Here is a 15,215-nt window from a genome sequence, read left to right as displayed (position 1 = left end):
TAAAAAACAACATTTCTAACACTATGAATCGTAATTGTAACGTCCCATTTAATTTATAAACGCAATTAAAGGAAACGCTACACATAGCAGGAACTAGTTGAAAGGTCAACAGATGAAGTAGAGTACTAAGCATAAATAATACATGGGCCCAAGCCTTAAAGAAAAACCCATCAAGAAATAAGATCTAGTCTACGCGGACTATGCAGCAGAACTATCACCACCACTTTGCCCACAGGTGTTCCTCGCATCTGCTCACACCAACAAGTTGATGATCATCGCAAGAGAGAGTACCACACAACAGAACACACAACAACAAAAGTAGGGTAAGCTAAAGCACAAAAGATTTCATCCATCAAATCAGATATAATTTCACAATATCATACACTCAATTCAACCAAGCATGTTATGACTTGTCAGGCAATACACTAGGACTCGACTCGACTCATCCGGATACGTATAGCCTGGTCGGATTCAGCGGATGCTTGCACTTGTGGTGGATACCTCTGCTCACCCCCGAGTTGCTCACCCCCGAGCTATGTGTTACAAATGTTACGATGAATCAATTTCCCTAACCACAAGGTTAGCCCTTAATGAATTTCAGGCCTCCTGCTACTCTCACCACAGGAATCAGTCCGCTCTAAGTGAGACTAACAGGCTCCTTAGAGTGTCAGGATGCAATCCTTACCTTGAATCCTTACCTAGTTATACAGATGGGCACCACCATAGACACCCACTAACAAGGGCCATGGAATTACGTCCTGACCACTGAAGCACGACCCTAAGACCCCGCCTAGAGGTCTCAAGGATTTACGCACTGACACGAACCAAGCATAAATCAACAATACGAGAACACTAATCATGCTTACAATTTCATACCACCCTCTAAAAATAATTCCGCATTCATATCACATGTTGAATCCTTACTACTGGTCATTACCACCCCATGAGTGTAGGGCCTCATCTCATATCAATGCCATGTCCCATCAATTCCAACTCACTCATTAATTTCACATGCTAAGTTCCCACAATATCCATCATTCACCATTTATGAATTTTGTCACGCATACATAGCAACCCATTATATGTATATATGTATATCATCATAACAATCATACCCAAACAATTACCAAGCATCCAAGAACAACCAAGCAACCAAACAAAGCATTGTCCCGCTCAGCCCCTCGCTCAGGCTGAAGGGTCTCGCTTAGGCGAGACGTTCTCGCTAAGGCGAATCCCCTTCGCCTAGGCGAGGGCTCGAAAGAGGGACCAGGAACCAACACGGGATCTCGCTTAGGCGAGACCCCTCTCGCCTGGGCGAGATACTCGCTCGCTCAAAATAATGAGCGGGTCGCCTGAGAGACCTTTCGCATAATGGGGTCTGGGCGAGTCCCTATTCATCTCGCCTAGGCGAGACTGGGTTGCTTGGGCGAGATTAGCAGGTCTCACCATTGTTTTCCTGCAATAGTTACCCACGCCAGCCCAAACCACATATATTCATACATTCACAACTATCACAACATCACACCAGCCACATAACCTCAAAACAACAGTTGCATGACAAGAAAGAAACGAAACACGAGAATGAGCCAGAGCTTCCCTACTTGGAAATGGGTTTGTACGGGACTTTGACACTAAATCAAGGAGCACAACAACTCTAGAACCCGACTCGCAAACTGGAACAGCGGGTAAAACGAGTTAATATAGAGTTTCCCACTATGACTACGAAACTATACTAGACAGAGGCGATAAGGAGAAAAAGTGCTTACGTGAGCAGAACAATGGCCAAGCTAGACGTGAATCTGAAGAACGTTGGAACCCTAGTAGAAGACGACAGCAACAATAGCTCTCGGAAGTGGGGTTTCCATTTTACAAAAAGTGAGCTTAGGTTAGGGTTTGGGGCGGACTAGGTCTGTTTTCCCTTTCTAGGCCAGCCCTAAGGCCCAATGGTTAAGACAGCCCTAAGAAAATGGGCAAAATGGAAAGTGGGCCTTACAGTAATAATGTTAATAATAATAATAATAATTATAATGATATCAATAATAACAAACTAATTATTTATGCTATAAATATTAATGTTAATGTTGATACTAAGGGTAATGTAAACGATAATAATCCATAATTATATAAAGATATACATCAACAACAAAACAAAAAGAAATGACAAGTAATTGAAATATGATCTTGTAGTAAATAAAATTAAGAGGTGTGTCTATCTATAATAGTAATAATACAATTATAATAATGTCTTGTAGTGGTAAAATAATATTAATAATAATAATAACAATAATAATGATAATAAAACAACTACATATATAAAGAGATACACATATTTTATGTCCTCTTTTATTTTTATAATTTTATCCTCTTAATTATTATTTGTTAAATTTAAATAATTCTTAATGATAAAAAATTATTTGCCAAATTTATCATTTTACTAATTTTAGTAACTATTTTTTTTTAATTCAAATAATTACACAGGGATAAAATGAATAACAAACAAATAAAAATTACAAGTAGTTGAGATATGATCCCGTAGTAAATAAAAGTAAAATATGTGTCTAACTATAATAATAATAATAATAATACAACTATAATTATATCGTGTAGTGATAAAATAATAATAATAATAATAATAATAATAATATTATTATTATTATTATTATTAATATTATTATTATTAATAATACAACTGCACATATAAAGAGATAAACATCTTTGATGTCCTTTTTTGTTTTTTCAATTTTATCCTCTTAATTATTATATTTTAAATTTAAATAATTATTTTAAATTATGATCTTTGATATTATTAGTAATTATTTTCTGTTTTATTATTTTACTAAATTTAGTAACTATTTTTTGAATTTTATTCAAATGTAAAGATAAATTAACAACCAAACAAATAAAAAGAGTAAAATTGAATCATGATCGTACATAACATGTAAGAGTAAAATGTGACCATAGTAATAATAATAATAAATAATAATAATAATAATAATAATAATAATAATGATAATAATAGTAATAATAATAATAGTAGTAATAATAATAATATAACAATAATAATAGAAATACTTATGTTAACAATAATGATAATAATGCTTAAAGGTGATAATAATAATGATAATAATAATTATACTTGATAACAATAATGATAATAATAATTACAGTTAATAATAATAATAATATAATAATTATAATTATAGTTAGAGTTAGGGAGGACAATAGGTTAGGTATAGATAGTAACTACTCGCAACCTGATCCGAAAAAAAAAAAAATTACTTGTTACCCACCCGTTTACCCGTTGGGTACATGCTTAAAAAAATCTGTGGATTTTATTGTAGGTACCCATGAATACTTGTATACCTGCGAATATTTAAAAAAAATATTTTATAAATTTTTAAAAAACAGTAAAATTATATTAAATTTTAATTTTAATTAAATTTAAGCTAATAAAATATAATTTTAATTATAACTAAAATTAACTTAATAAAATATAAATTAAATTTTAATTTTAGTTTTTTGCAGGGTATCCATGGGTACAGGTAGTATGATACCCGCATCCGATCCATTTATAAGTAGGTATCAAAATACCAGCTACCTTCTACCCGTATCCGGAATGAATTTTATTTGCGGATACTCCGGGTGCGGGTATTTTGTCATCCCAAGTTAGAATTGATAATAATAATAATAATAATTATAGTTATAATTGATAATAATAATAATAATAATAATAATATAAAAATAAAATAATAAATATCAAGAAAATTAGGTTATGTTGTTGTATATATTATTAAAGTAATGAAGTAGTAAATCTAAGTGATATGACAATAATTACAATTTTAAATATAATAAATAAAATTGATATCACAATATGGTGCAATTAATATATTTTATGAAATAATTATAATAGCATGTGACCCGTGTGCACAATTTTGTTTTTTTTTCAAATCTTTTTAGAATTTATAACAATATATAAAGAGATTCCCTCTTTTATGTCCATATTTTAAAATTCCAATTTTACCCTTTAAAATATAATTATTTATTAAATTTTTGAAAATTGATCGTTATTTTTACAAGCTTTTTATAAAATTGTCTATCTCTGTTTTTTCTCATTTTTCCTATTTATCAACAATTATTCTCTCATCTTTTTAATATATTTCACTTTATTTTTAATAAATATAGTTTTATTTTATATATTAACTTAATAACATTACAATATCATCACCTACTAATATAATATCACCCATGTTTAAAAAATGTGTACACACATGCGCGATAACACAAGCGCGATATTGTGCTTGTGTTTACGGTAGTTATTATGTAATTGTTTTCTTTCTTCATGGGTGTTATTTCTCTCAATTTATTTTATTTATTTTCTTAGGGCGATAAGAAAATACAAACAGGATACTTACCTATTTTACCATTATTAGCGCGCTTGTGTGTACGTATTTTTTAAATATGAATGATAGTATGTTAGTAGGTGATAATAGTGTAATGTTATTAAGTTAATATATAAAATAAAGTGAAATGAATAGAGAAATTAATTATTGATGAATAAAAAAGATAAACAATTTTATAGAAAATAGGTAAAATAATCTTAATTTTAAAAAAATTAATAAATAATTATATTGTAAAGGGTAGAATTGGTATTATGAAATATGGACACAAAAGTGGAATCTCTTTATAAATGGTTAAAGGGGATTAAAATAATAGTGTCATGGAGAAAATATATCCACAAATAAAAAACATAGTATCTAACAATATATAAAGAGATGCCCTCTTTTATGTCCACATTTTGATATTCCCATTTTACCCTTAATTATTATTTTTAAAATTAATTATTTATAAATAATTTACTTTTAATTGTTATTTTAAAACCTTTTTTTTGTTTTTTACGGTTAAGTTCAAAACTTATTTCATGTACATATTTTATTTTAAAATTTTACATAAAAAAATATTTTAATAATTAGATATATATATATATATATATATATATTTATTATTCATCTAAACTTAATTTTTTATGAAAATTAAGAAAATGCGAACACGCACAATAACACCTGTGTGTTCGCTAGTAAAAAGAATGATAATAATAATAATATTAAAATAAAATAATAATAATTAATAATAATAGAAAGTCCTCCCCTAGCCTTTGTTGAAAACTCTCCACACTATGCTTTCTTTAATGGTATACACAGGACTCGAACCCAAGTCCCCTCAACACACCTAAGTTTTTCTCAACCACTTAAGCTAGTACTATTCTTTGTCTTCTCTCTCTACATTAATTAACTTAGAGATTCCCTCCCTTTCATTTATTACTATAAAGATCCCACTACCCGCATTTATATTAAATAAATATTTATGTATTTATTTAATTTTCCCAAGTCTTACAAAATACACTTGTTCTGACTCTAAGATGACTGAAAAGTGGTCCATAGAGGCATAACACACTTGAATCTTACCTTTGAATGTTTAGTTCTTTTAGGTGAATTGTAGGCATAACATAGTTTGATTTATTGAATTCTAACTTGCTTTCTTAGTTGTAAGTGTAGCTACTGCTTGAGAAGGGAGCTGTTGGAAGGGAATTGGTTGTGAGAAGATGCTATTATGATGAATATTGAAGCGAAGCTCAAGCCGTACAAGGCTAGCACGTGAAAGACCATTGGATCAGTGAATTTGGAGTTGCTATGAGCCAGTTGGATTCAGTCACCCATTATAGTAGGTCATGAAGGTTGAAGCATCACCAAACACACGAAAATAAATTGAAGTGAGTTGTGACAACTATTGGAAGACTTGCCACCCAAGTTTTAAGTGAGATTGCAAAGTAGTTAGGACAAAATAGCTTAGTTTAGTTAGTTATTGAAATTGTTAGAACTAGTAGTAGGTTCTTAATATGTTTTTTGTGGCTCCAAAAACACATTCAATAGAGAATTACATACACACACCATTCACAATTCATACCATCACACTACTAACAATTCATTTGAACCACCATACACCATACATACATTCATTCCATCACAATTTTTCTCTGTTTTCTAGCTTTTTTGCTACGTTTTGGACAATTCGTGAAGTTACTTTTGGTGTGATTCATTCCATTTCACTGAACCAATTGTTGTAAGAATGTTCTTCTTCAATAGATTCATGTATTCTGTGCAATTCCACATTTATCTGCTACGATCTTCCATTTCTTTTGCTAAACTAAACCTATGACGCAAAAAAGCTTTGGTTAAGTGAATTTGATATGCTTCAACACTGAAATTAAGATGAAGTCTTCTTAAATTTCTGAAGATGCAAGGTCGTCATACTTATATATCAAATGTCTTTTAATTTAGGATCAATCATTACATAAACCATGCCTCTTGAATCACAAAATTCAGTTCTGCAAAAGCGCACACTGTCACACACGGTTACATTCACATTTGATTTTCGACTTCGATGATCTCATTTTTCTTTTGTTCGTTTCTCATTTGTAATATGTGATGTTTATGAACCATTTGCACACTCAATTCACCAAGCATTACATCCAATTCATCGTTCACGCATTAGTTCGTTATTTCCGTTAGTTAGGGTTCGTCAATTGGGATTTTGCGTTTCACTTCATTGTTTCATGTGATTTTTGTTCCTATGTTCAATAAAGACCATTTCAAATTGTTCTACATCATTACATTTTCATTTCACGCATTAGATTTTGAGTTTTAATGTTGCCCTGTATCCACACACATGAGGGCTCTTGGGAAGTTTTTCAGATATTTTATTCTTGCATACGTGAGTGTTAACTTGATTCTAGTGGTTTCCTAGAGTTCCAATTAGGTATTAGAAGCATTATGCATAATTAGATTGCATTTATGATTCTCACATTGCATAATCACACACACATACACACACAGTTAGTTTTAACATTTCATCAAATACTTTAGGTGCATCTTAGTTCATTTATGCATTTCATCGAACAATTTGCATTTGCACACATTCATGGCATTTTAAGTTCGTTTCAGCTTTAGTTTTAATAGAATTTATTAGATTTCCTCCCTTTTCATAAGACATGTTCAATAAATCAATCATTTCCCTTGCCTATCGTTTAGATTGATCTTCGATTGTCCACTTGGTCCATTAGTTAATTTTAAATGAGGAAATCGAGTTTTGATTAAATCTTTACGTGGCAAGAATTTTATCAATTGCAGCCAAATTTTTGCTTTTCCAAATAAGGTAAATGGAAATAATCCTAGATAATTTTCCTCCTCATCTTCTCTTAATATTCCCATGGTGCCATACAATTCATAGAAGGTTGCGAGATGATTGTAGGGGTCTTCATTGTCGAAACCTCTATACTAATTTGCAGTTATAAGTGACAATAAGGCAAGTTTCATTTCCACTCCTTTCGTAGATCTAACTGTCAACATCCAATTTTATCCGAATAAATAAAATTGTTTTCAAAATAACCAAAAAATAAGTGTTAAATAAAAAGAATAAAAATATATTGTCTTAAAAAATAATAAAATTGATTAATAAAAGTTTTTGTAATTTATGTTTTTAAAACTTTAGTAAAATAAGGAGTTTTGTGTTTTGAAATTAAAAAAATTAAAAAATAAATATTATTAAGTAATTTTCGTTTTTTAGTTAATAAAATTCAAAATTCAAAAATTAAAAATTAAAAATAAAACTGTAAACCCAAGATTGGAGGAAACGGTTTTCTTCCTATCTCAATTTATACTTCAACTCCCACTGATGTGTTAACTCTTACTGGTGCGTTCAGTTTTTCACATATGATCATCGTGGTCACAAAAAAGCCAACACCGCTCACCCGCAGGATTTTCCTCTCATTTGTATTGGTATCATTTCCATTCACGAAACGAAAAACATTAATCACCACACTGCATAGAAAACAATTTTTTTTATCCTCTCTGTTTACTCACACAAAGGTTCATCTTTTCCGTTATCAATTTTTCCGGAGAGCCACCGAGAGGAACCCAAAGTTGTCACGTGTTCTCTGCTCCAGTCTCAATTCTTTCATTGTCGGCACTAACCAGGTTCCCTTATTTCCTTTCCGCTTTGATTTCTTCCTTACTTTGATTGCATAATATTTGCTCTGTTCTTTCGATGGTGTTTGCATGGGGTTGAACTTAATTTAGGGTGTGTGGATTGGTCGAAGTATTCCATGAAAATGGCTGTTAAAATTTAAGATTAATAATATTGGGCTTTGGAAAATTATGGGGTTTATTATGTTTAAATGGATGATGAAGATTCATGTTTGTTTAGATGAGAAACCTTCATTTTTGAGGAATTTTCTTTAAACCTGTTTCGTTTTTATTTGAAAGGGTGTATACAGTGGCTTAATTTGGAGTTTGTTTTTTTCTTTTGACTTGAAACGTGAAATTGGTATTAGGTGTGTGTTAAATTTTTTCTATAATAAAATTTGGTTTGTTTGTTTTTTTTTATTTGAAACGTAAAGTTGGAATAAATTGTATACCTATGTTAAACTATATATATATATATATATATATATATATATATATATATATATATATAATTAGTTACGTCAATTTTGGTTTGTGTTGAGAATATGAATGGATTTATTGGTTTTAAGTGCAGGTTTGTTTTGAGAATGTTAATTAATTTATTGGTTAAGTAGGTGATTAGACATTTTTTTTACTCATTGCTGAACGCGCTATTTAATAATGGAATGGAATTGGATGACTTTCGTTTTTGGTTTTGATTGTGGACAATAAATCCTTTGATTTCACTTGAAATATTATCAAAGCTGTTAGAGAATGGTGTATGCATGGGCTGGAGTCTTGCTACTAATTGTATTGTTCTAGGAGGTACCCCTTATGTTTAATTTTTGCACATCTTACTATTAGATTCTCATTTATGTTTGTTTACTTCATCCAATTCCCAATGTAATAATCCCATACCCTTTGCATTTAGTTTTTATTTTGCCTCATGTACCTGCGTTTTCACTAAACACACACCCCACTCTTTTCATTTCCTTTTTTTTAAGGCTAGGATGTGTTTACTTTATGCACCATACGTTTCTCTTTATGCACTCCATTCCCACGTGTTTAGTTTTTTCTCATTTCACCCACATACTCACTTATACACTCATTTTCTATTTCCAGTTTTACCATTTTTCTAATTAAATCTCACATTTCAATCACATAACTTTCTAAAATAATAAAAGTATTTTAAATTGAAATAAAAATTAAAATAATTTTCAAAAAGATAAAAATAAGAATAAATAAGAATTAAAAATTATTTTCTTTATTGTATCTTTTAGTGTCTAATCAACTGTTCGCATCGCACAACACTTTTTTTTTAAATACAAAAGTTATAAAAATAGTTTTAGTATCTAAGGGACCGTTCGCGTCGCACATACTTCTTTTTTAAAAATACAAAAGTTATAAAAATAGTTTTAGTGTCTAATTGATCGTTCGCGTCGCAAAAAATTCCTTTTTAAAATACAAAAATTATAAAAATAGTTTTGGTGTCTAATCGACCGCTCGCGTCGCACTACACTCCTTTTCAAAATATGAAAATCATAGAAATGTTTTGGTGTCTTATCGACCGCTTATGTCGCACGACACTCCTTTTCAAATATACAAATATAAAAACGTTTTTTGGTGTCAACTCGGCAGCACGCATCGCATGACATATTTTCAAAAATGTCAAAAAACAACTTTAAAAAATTAAATATTCTAATCAAGTTTTATCAAGAACACTACGTGATCCTTGATTCTCCATTGTGAATAGAGATACGTAGGAGCAGAACAAGTCTTTGTCAGGTTCACTTCCCAAAAATCAAAAGGTTTTCCAAATCATTTTCAAATAGTTTTATAAAGAACTACGTAGCCCTGATTTCTCATTTTTAATGAGAATACGTAAGACCAAGGTTTTAACCCTTGTCGGGTCCCTTCCACTAAAAACATATATTTGTTCAATTTATTTTCTTATTTTGGGAAAAATAAATATTATAAAATAAACACATCTCTTTTGCAAATTTAATTAAAAGTACCGCCTTTGGGTGGTCGTTGTAGGGTGCTAATACCTTCGTCAAGCGTAACCGACTCTCGAACACTAAATTTGGTTTTCGCATAATTTATAGTATTTTTATGGTTTTCCATAGTTTTCCAGAATAAACTATGGTGGCGACTTCAAATCTTTTTTTCAAATTAATTTATATTTAAGTTCGTTGTCCCGTCGCAATTTAGGTTGCGATAGATGGTGACTCCACTAGGGATATGAAAGAGTCAGACCTATTTAATTGAATATGCGAAAGTGATGTGTTTAGTTTAAGTGTTTATTTTTCCTTTTTTTTGTGTATGTCCATTTAGTTTTGAGTTTGTGTATGAAATAATTGTTGATATTGAACCTTAGGGTAGTAAACATCTTTTGTCTTTTTGATTGTTTTATAGGTGAGGGTTTAGGTATGCATTTTTCTCCCTACACACACTCACTTTTATATTTTGTACATGACATGAATGAGGCCTTATACTCGGGTCTGAGTAGCTTAGAATTAGAAGGAGATTGTGTAGTAGTGCCACAATGGATGTACTTCCCAAGTGGTCATTGGGAGAACCCCAGTTAGAGTCTGTTTGCTTCATTTGGTACTCTCACATCGTGTTGTTTACCAACTATTGTGAGAAATACCGTGAAGTGGGCCATAACTCTAGTGACCTTGATCCTTAAAAAGTAAGAGACCCTCCTAGTGAGCACATATATTGAACCTTAATCCAATAAAGTGTTGAACCTTTGCTAGGGCACAAAGGGAGATTTGTACACTAATTCTCATTATGCTTTTCATTTTTTTTAAAAGTCTTCCATTTGTACATAATTTCATGTCATGTGGTTTAATTTGTTCATGTTCAGCATGCATTTTGTCATATCATCTCATTACATCTTGTTGATACAAGGCAAAAAATTATAAAGTTGCGATTGAATCTAAAAGAAAATGGAAATTAACACGAGAGTTGGAGTTGAGGGGCATTCAAGTTTAAACACTTTGAAAAAAAGGATACCTATCAAAGTAAAGGAAGGAAATGTGAATGGCTTGAGAGAACTGGTCAAGAAAATGATGACAACCTAGAAGGATACTTTCAGAAGGGAATATGGGAATTTGCATAACTTGTTAGAGGTGGAGGTCTAGACACCAGCGATTACTGCTCTAGCTCAATACTGTGACCCGCCTTTAAGATGTTTCAGTTTTCAAGACTTTCAGTTGGTACCAACAACGAAAGAATTTGAGCAAACCTTGGACTTACCTCTAGAAGGAAAAAATCCATACAACTACCTTGGACGATACACCCTGGTCCTAACACTGGCAGAAATCATGAAGATACATCTTATGAAGTTTGAGAAAAAGGTCACAATTAAGGGCATGGTCATGGGCCTTCCTCAGGGATACTTGGAGTGGTACTTGCATCAATTGATGAAGAAGGAGAGATGGACAACATTTATGGATGTCCTAGCTCTTATCCTATATGGTGACATGCTTTTCCCTAATATCGAGAATCTTGTTGACTATACCGCCATTAATGTATTTGTGGCATATAAAACTAAATATGAAAACCTCGTCATTGCTGTCCTAGCTAAGGTTTATGGGACTTTGGCCCAATGTTTTGAACTCAAGAGAAAAAAGATGTTATGTTGTTTGCTAGTGTTATATGTGTGGTTTGTTTCACGTGTAAGTAAGTGCACTTTACATGCTATATGTCATGTGGAGGAGTTACTACATAGCAAATCAGAGTTAAGAGAACCCAAGGAATGGGTACAACTTTGTGCAGACTTGAATGAAGAAAAGATTAACTGACATGTGTCTTGGATACAAAAATCGCATATCATATATTATTATGGGAACTACCCTAATGTGCCTCTCATGGGCACCCAAGGTTGTATTAATTATAACCCAGTTTTAGCTTAAAGGCAATTTGGATTCTCATAAAAGGGGCGCTAACACCTGCATCTCTCGTGACATTGCAAATTTATTATGAAGAAAGGTTCCCTACTAAAGTTCTTCGTTAAATCAGAAATGCTTGGAAGAGGGTTGTTCGTGCCGAGAGGGATCCAAGATCATGGAGCATAGATAAGAGAGTCTCTTACCATCAATGGGTTGTAGAGAGATTTCGGGAGATTAAATTGCCATTCAAGGCAATTTCTCTTTGTCCGAGTACTGAAAAGCCATCGCTAGACAGTGAAATTGAAGAAGTGGAATTTCTGAGAGCAAATATGGAGAGGATGAAACAAGAGAATATTAGATTGACTAACGACCTTGAGAATCTACAACGAGACTATACATATTTGAAGCATGTTAGTGTGGAAAGCAAGGGAGTATATGAAGAGTTGCTTAGAAAGCAAAAGGAAGACCTAGCTACAACCCACACTGAGTTGAGGATTAAAGCCTTAGAATGCAGTATATTTGAGTTAGCAAAGCGTGTTTCAAAGCAAATGTTTAATGAACTCAAGAGAGAAAAAGAAGAAGCATTGAAGAAGTTGCACAACATGCAGATAACACTTGATGACTCTAAACAACAGGTGAAAGAATCAATGGCAAAGCTAGAGAAGGAACATTGGCACCATGCAAAATAAAAAAAAAAGGCACCAAGAATTGATGGTTCAGATGAAAGAATATACAGTTGAACAAGGACATGATATAGAGCACTAGAAGAGATTTCTCACAACTAGCTGATGTTGAATTTCCAATGTCAGTCTCTAATCCTCCCAGGGAGATTGAACCCTTCCTCAAACACTGCCAAAGGTTGGTTGGAGAAATGAAGAATGTGATGGCTAGGGCCCGAGATAGTTGATCATAACTTCCTTTGCTTCACGTGTTGTGAACTTATAAATAGTGTGGACGTATGTTTTGTGGACTACCTTGTGGACTCTATTTTGTGTTAATTTCCAATTTATACTTTTGATAATGTTTTCACAATTTTATAGTTTTTGATCGGAGTATTTGCATTACATTATCATTTCATTAGTCTTTTCTTTTTCATAATTTATTCATTTAATAAAATTAAGTAAAAATAATGTACGATAAAACCTCCAAGAAACCTTAGAGGACACGAGCCAATTGCAAAATCATGGAGAACCAAGGTGAAGCTCAGGAAGTGGTGAAAGCCGATGTTAAGGAGTTAAAATGGTAAATGGGCCAAATCCTAGAGGCCTTGAAGGTCCTACAAAGTCAAGGAGAAACACGCACATCATACCTTCAACAACTAAGTGAGGAGGCCCAGATTATCCCCCCATATGGCCTCCCCTTGAATTATACTCCACCTATAGGAGCCAACTTGGGGCAAGTTTGCATTCAAAAGTCTGAAAACAATGCGACTACTAGAGAAAATGAGATTGGGACAATCACTTCCCCACAGGTTTCAAGAAAACCATCCAGCCAAATGATGTGCACGTAAAGATGACAAAGCAACTTGAGGTGTGGTCTTCACCACATATTGCTATATCAGTGGATGTTGACAACACTGAAAGTAAATTAGAAATGCTTGAGAAGAGATTGAGAGTTATGGAAGGCGAAGGAATTTTTGAAGTCGTTGATGTTGCATGACTATGTTTAGTCCCCAATATGGTTATACTTCCAAAGTTTAGGTTGCCAAAATTTGAGAAGTATTGAGGGAAAACTTGTCCAAAGAGCCATACAACCATTGTCAACATCCAATTTCGTCCGGACAAATAACGTTGTTTTAAAATATAAAAAATATAAAAAATAAAATAAAAATAAAAAATAAAATAATTATAATAAAAATAAAATAAAATAAATTAATAAAATAAAAAATAAAATAAAATAATAAAGTAAAATAAAATAAAATAATATATATATATATACATATATATATATATATATATATATATATATATATATATATATATATATTCAAAAATAAGTGTTACATAAAAAAGATAAAAATAAAAAATTGTTAAAAAAATAATAATAAAAATTAATTGATAAAATTTTTTAATTTATATTTTTTTAAGCGTTAAGTAAGATAATTTTTTTTATATATATAATTAAAAATATATTTTCGTTTTTTAATTAATTAACAAGTTCAAAAAATTAAAAATTAAAATTGAAAATAAAAACTGTCTACAAGATAGCAACAAAGGAGAACCAATCAGTAAACTAACAGTATTTGGAATCAAAAACAGAGTTGCAAAATAGGTATGCATTTTTCTATCTTCAAACCTTTTGAATGTTGTATGATATTCTAAATTGAGGCTCTTGATTGTTGATTATATGTCGGTAAAAACAATTGAAACAATTTCATATCACAAAAACACTTTTTTTTACAATGCAAACCAATTAGATAATGAAATAGAAAGAAATAGAAAGGAGTGGATTTGCCATTGGAAAATAAAATTTGGCGGTGAACATTGTCATTCTAGGAAGTGTAATGCTGGTGTCGACTTTAGTAAGTGTCGGTTCGCGGTGGTCACCATCGTTGCTGTGGGGATCGCGGCAAGAGAGATGGTGAGCTACAGTTGAACCAGTGTTGGATTCTGGGATGATGTGATGTGAGAAGGTGTTGGTGTTGCTAACGTCATTGATGGCATTAGGGGTTGCCACCGTGTTTGGCCGTTCGCCGTTGTTGTTGGTCGTTCGCCGCCGATGATGGTCCGCTTGTGGGTCTCGAACAGGGACAACCATGGTGTTTGGGTGGTGGCCATTTGCGAAAGGTAGGAGATGAAGTAAGAGTTGAGATGTTGCGTTTTTTTATATGTATTTAGGGTTTGTTTAAGTTTTTGCTTCATGCACCACCACAATTCATTCATGCACCCCCTATTCTTTTATTAAGGTTAGCAGGTTTAAGTTTTTGCTTCATAACCACCATAGTTCATTCACACACCCCCTCTTCTTTTATTAAGGTTAGCAGGTTTAAGTTTTTACTTCATGCACCACCATAATTCATTCACACACCACCTCTATTTTTATTAAGGTTAGCAGATTTAAGTTTTTTCTTCATGCACCTCCATATTTCAGTTTGTGCACCCCTGGTTTTAATATTGGATTTCGTTTATTTATTTGCTTCATGCACTCCCCAATGTAATAACCCCACACCCCTTACATTAAGTTTTAGTTTACTTTACGTACCTATGTTTTCACTAAGCACACACCACACTCCTTTATTTTCTTCTTAGATATACTGTGTTTACTTTACTTTATGCACCCCGCGTTTTACTTTAATGCACCCCGTGTTTACTTTATGCACCTC

Source organism: Vigna unguiculata, chromosome 4 (assembly GCF_004118075.2).
Source record: "Vigna unguiculata cultivar IT97K-499-35 chromosome 4, ASM411807v1, whole genome shotgun sequence".
Taxonomy (NCBI): domain Eukaryota; kingdom Viridiplantae; phylum Streptophyta; class Magnoliopsida; order Fabales; family Fabaceae; genus Vigna; species Vigna unguiculata.
Note: the sequence above shows the minus strand (reverse complement) of the source record.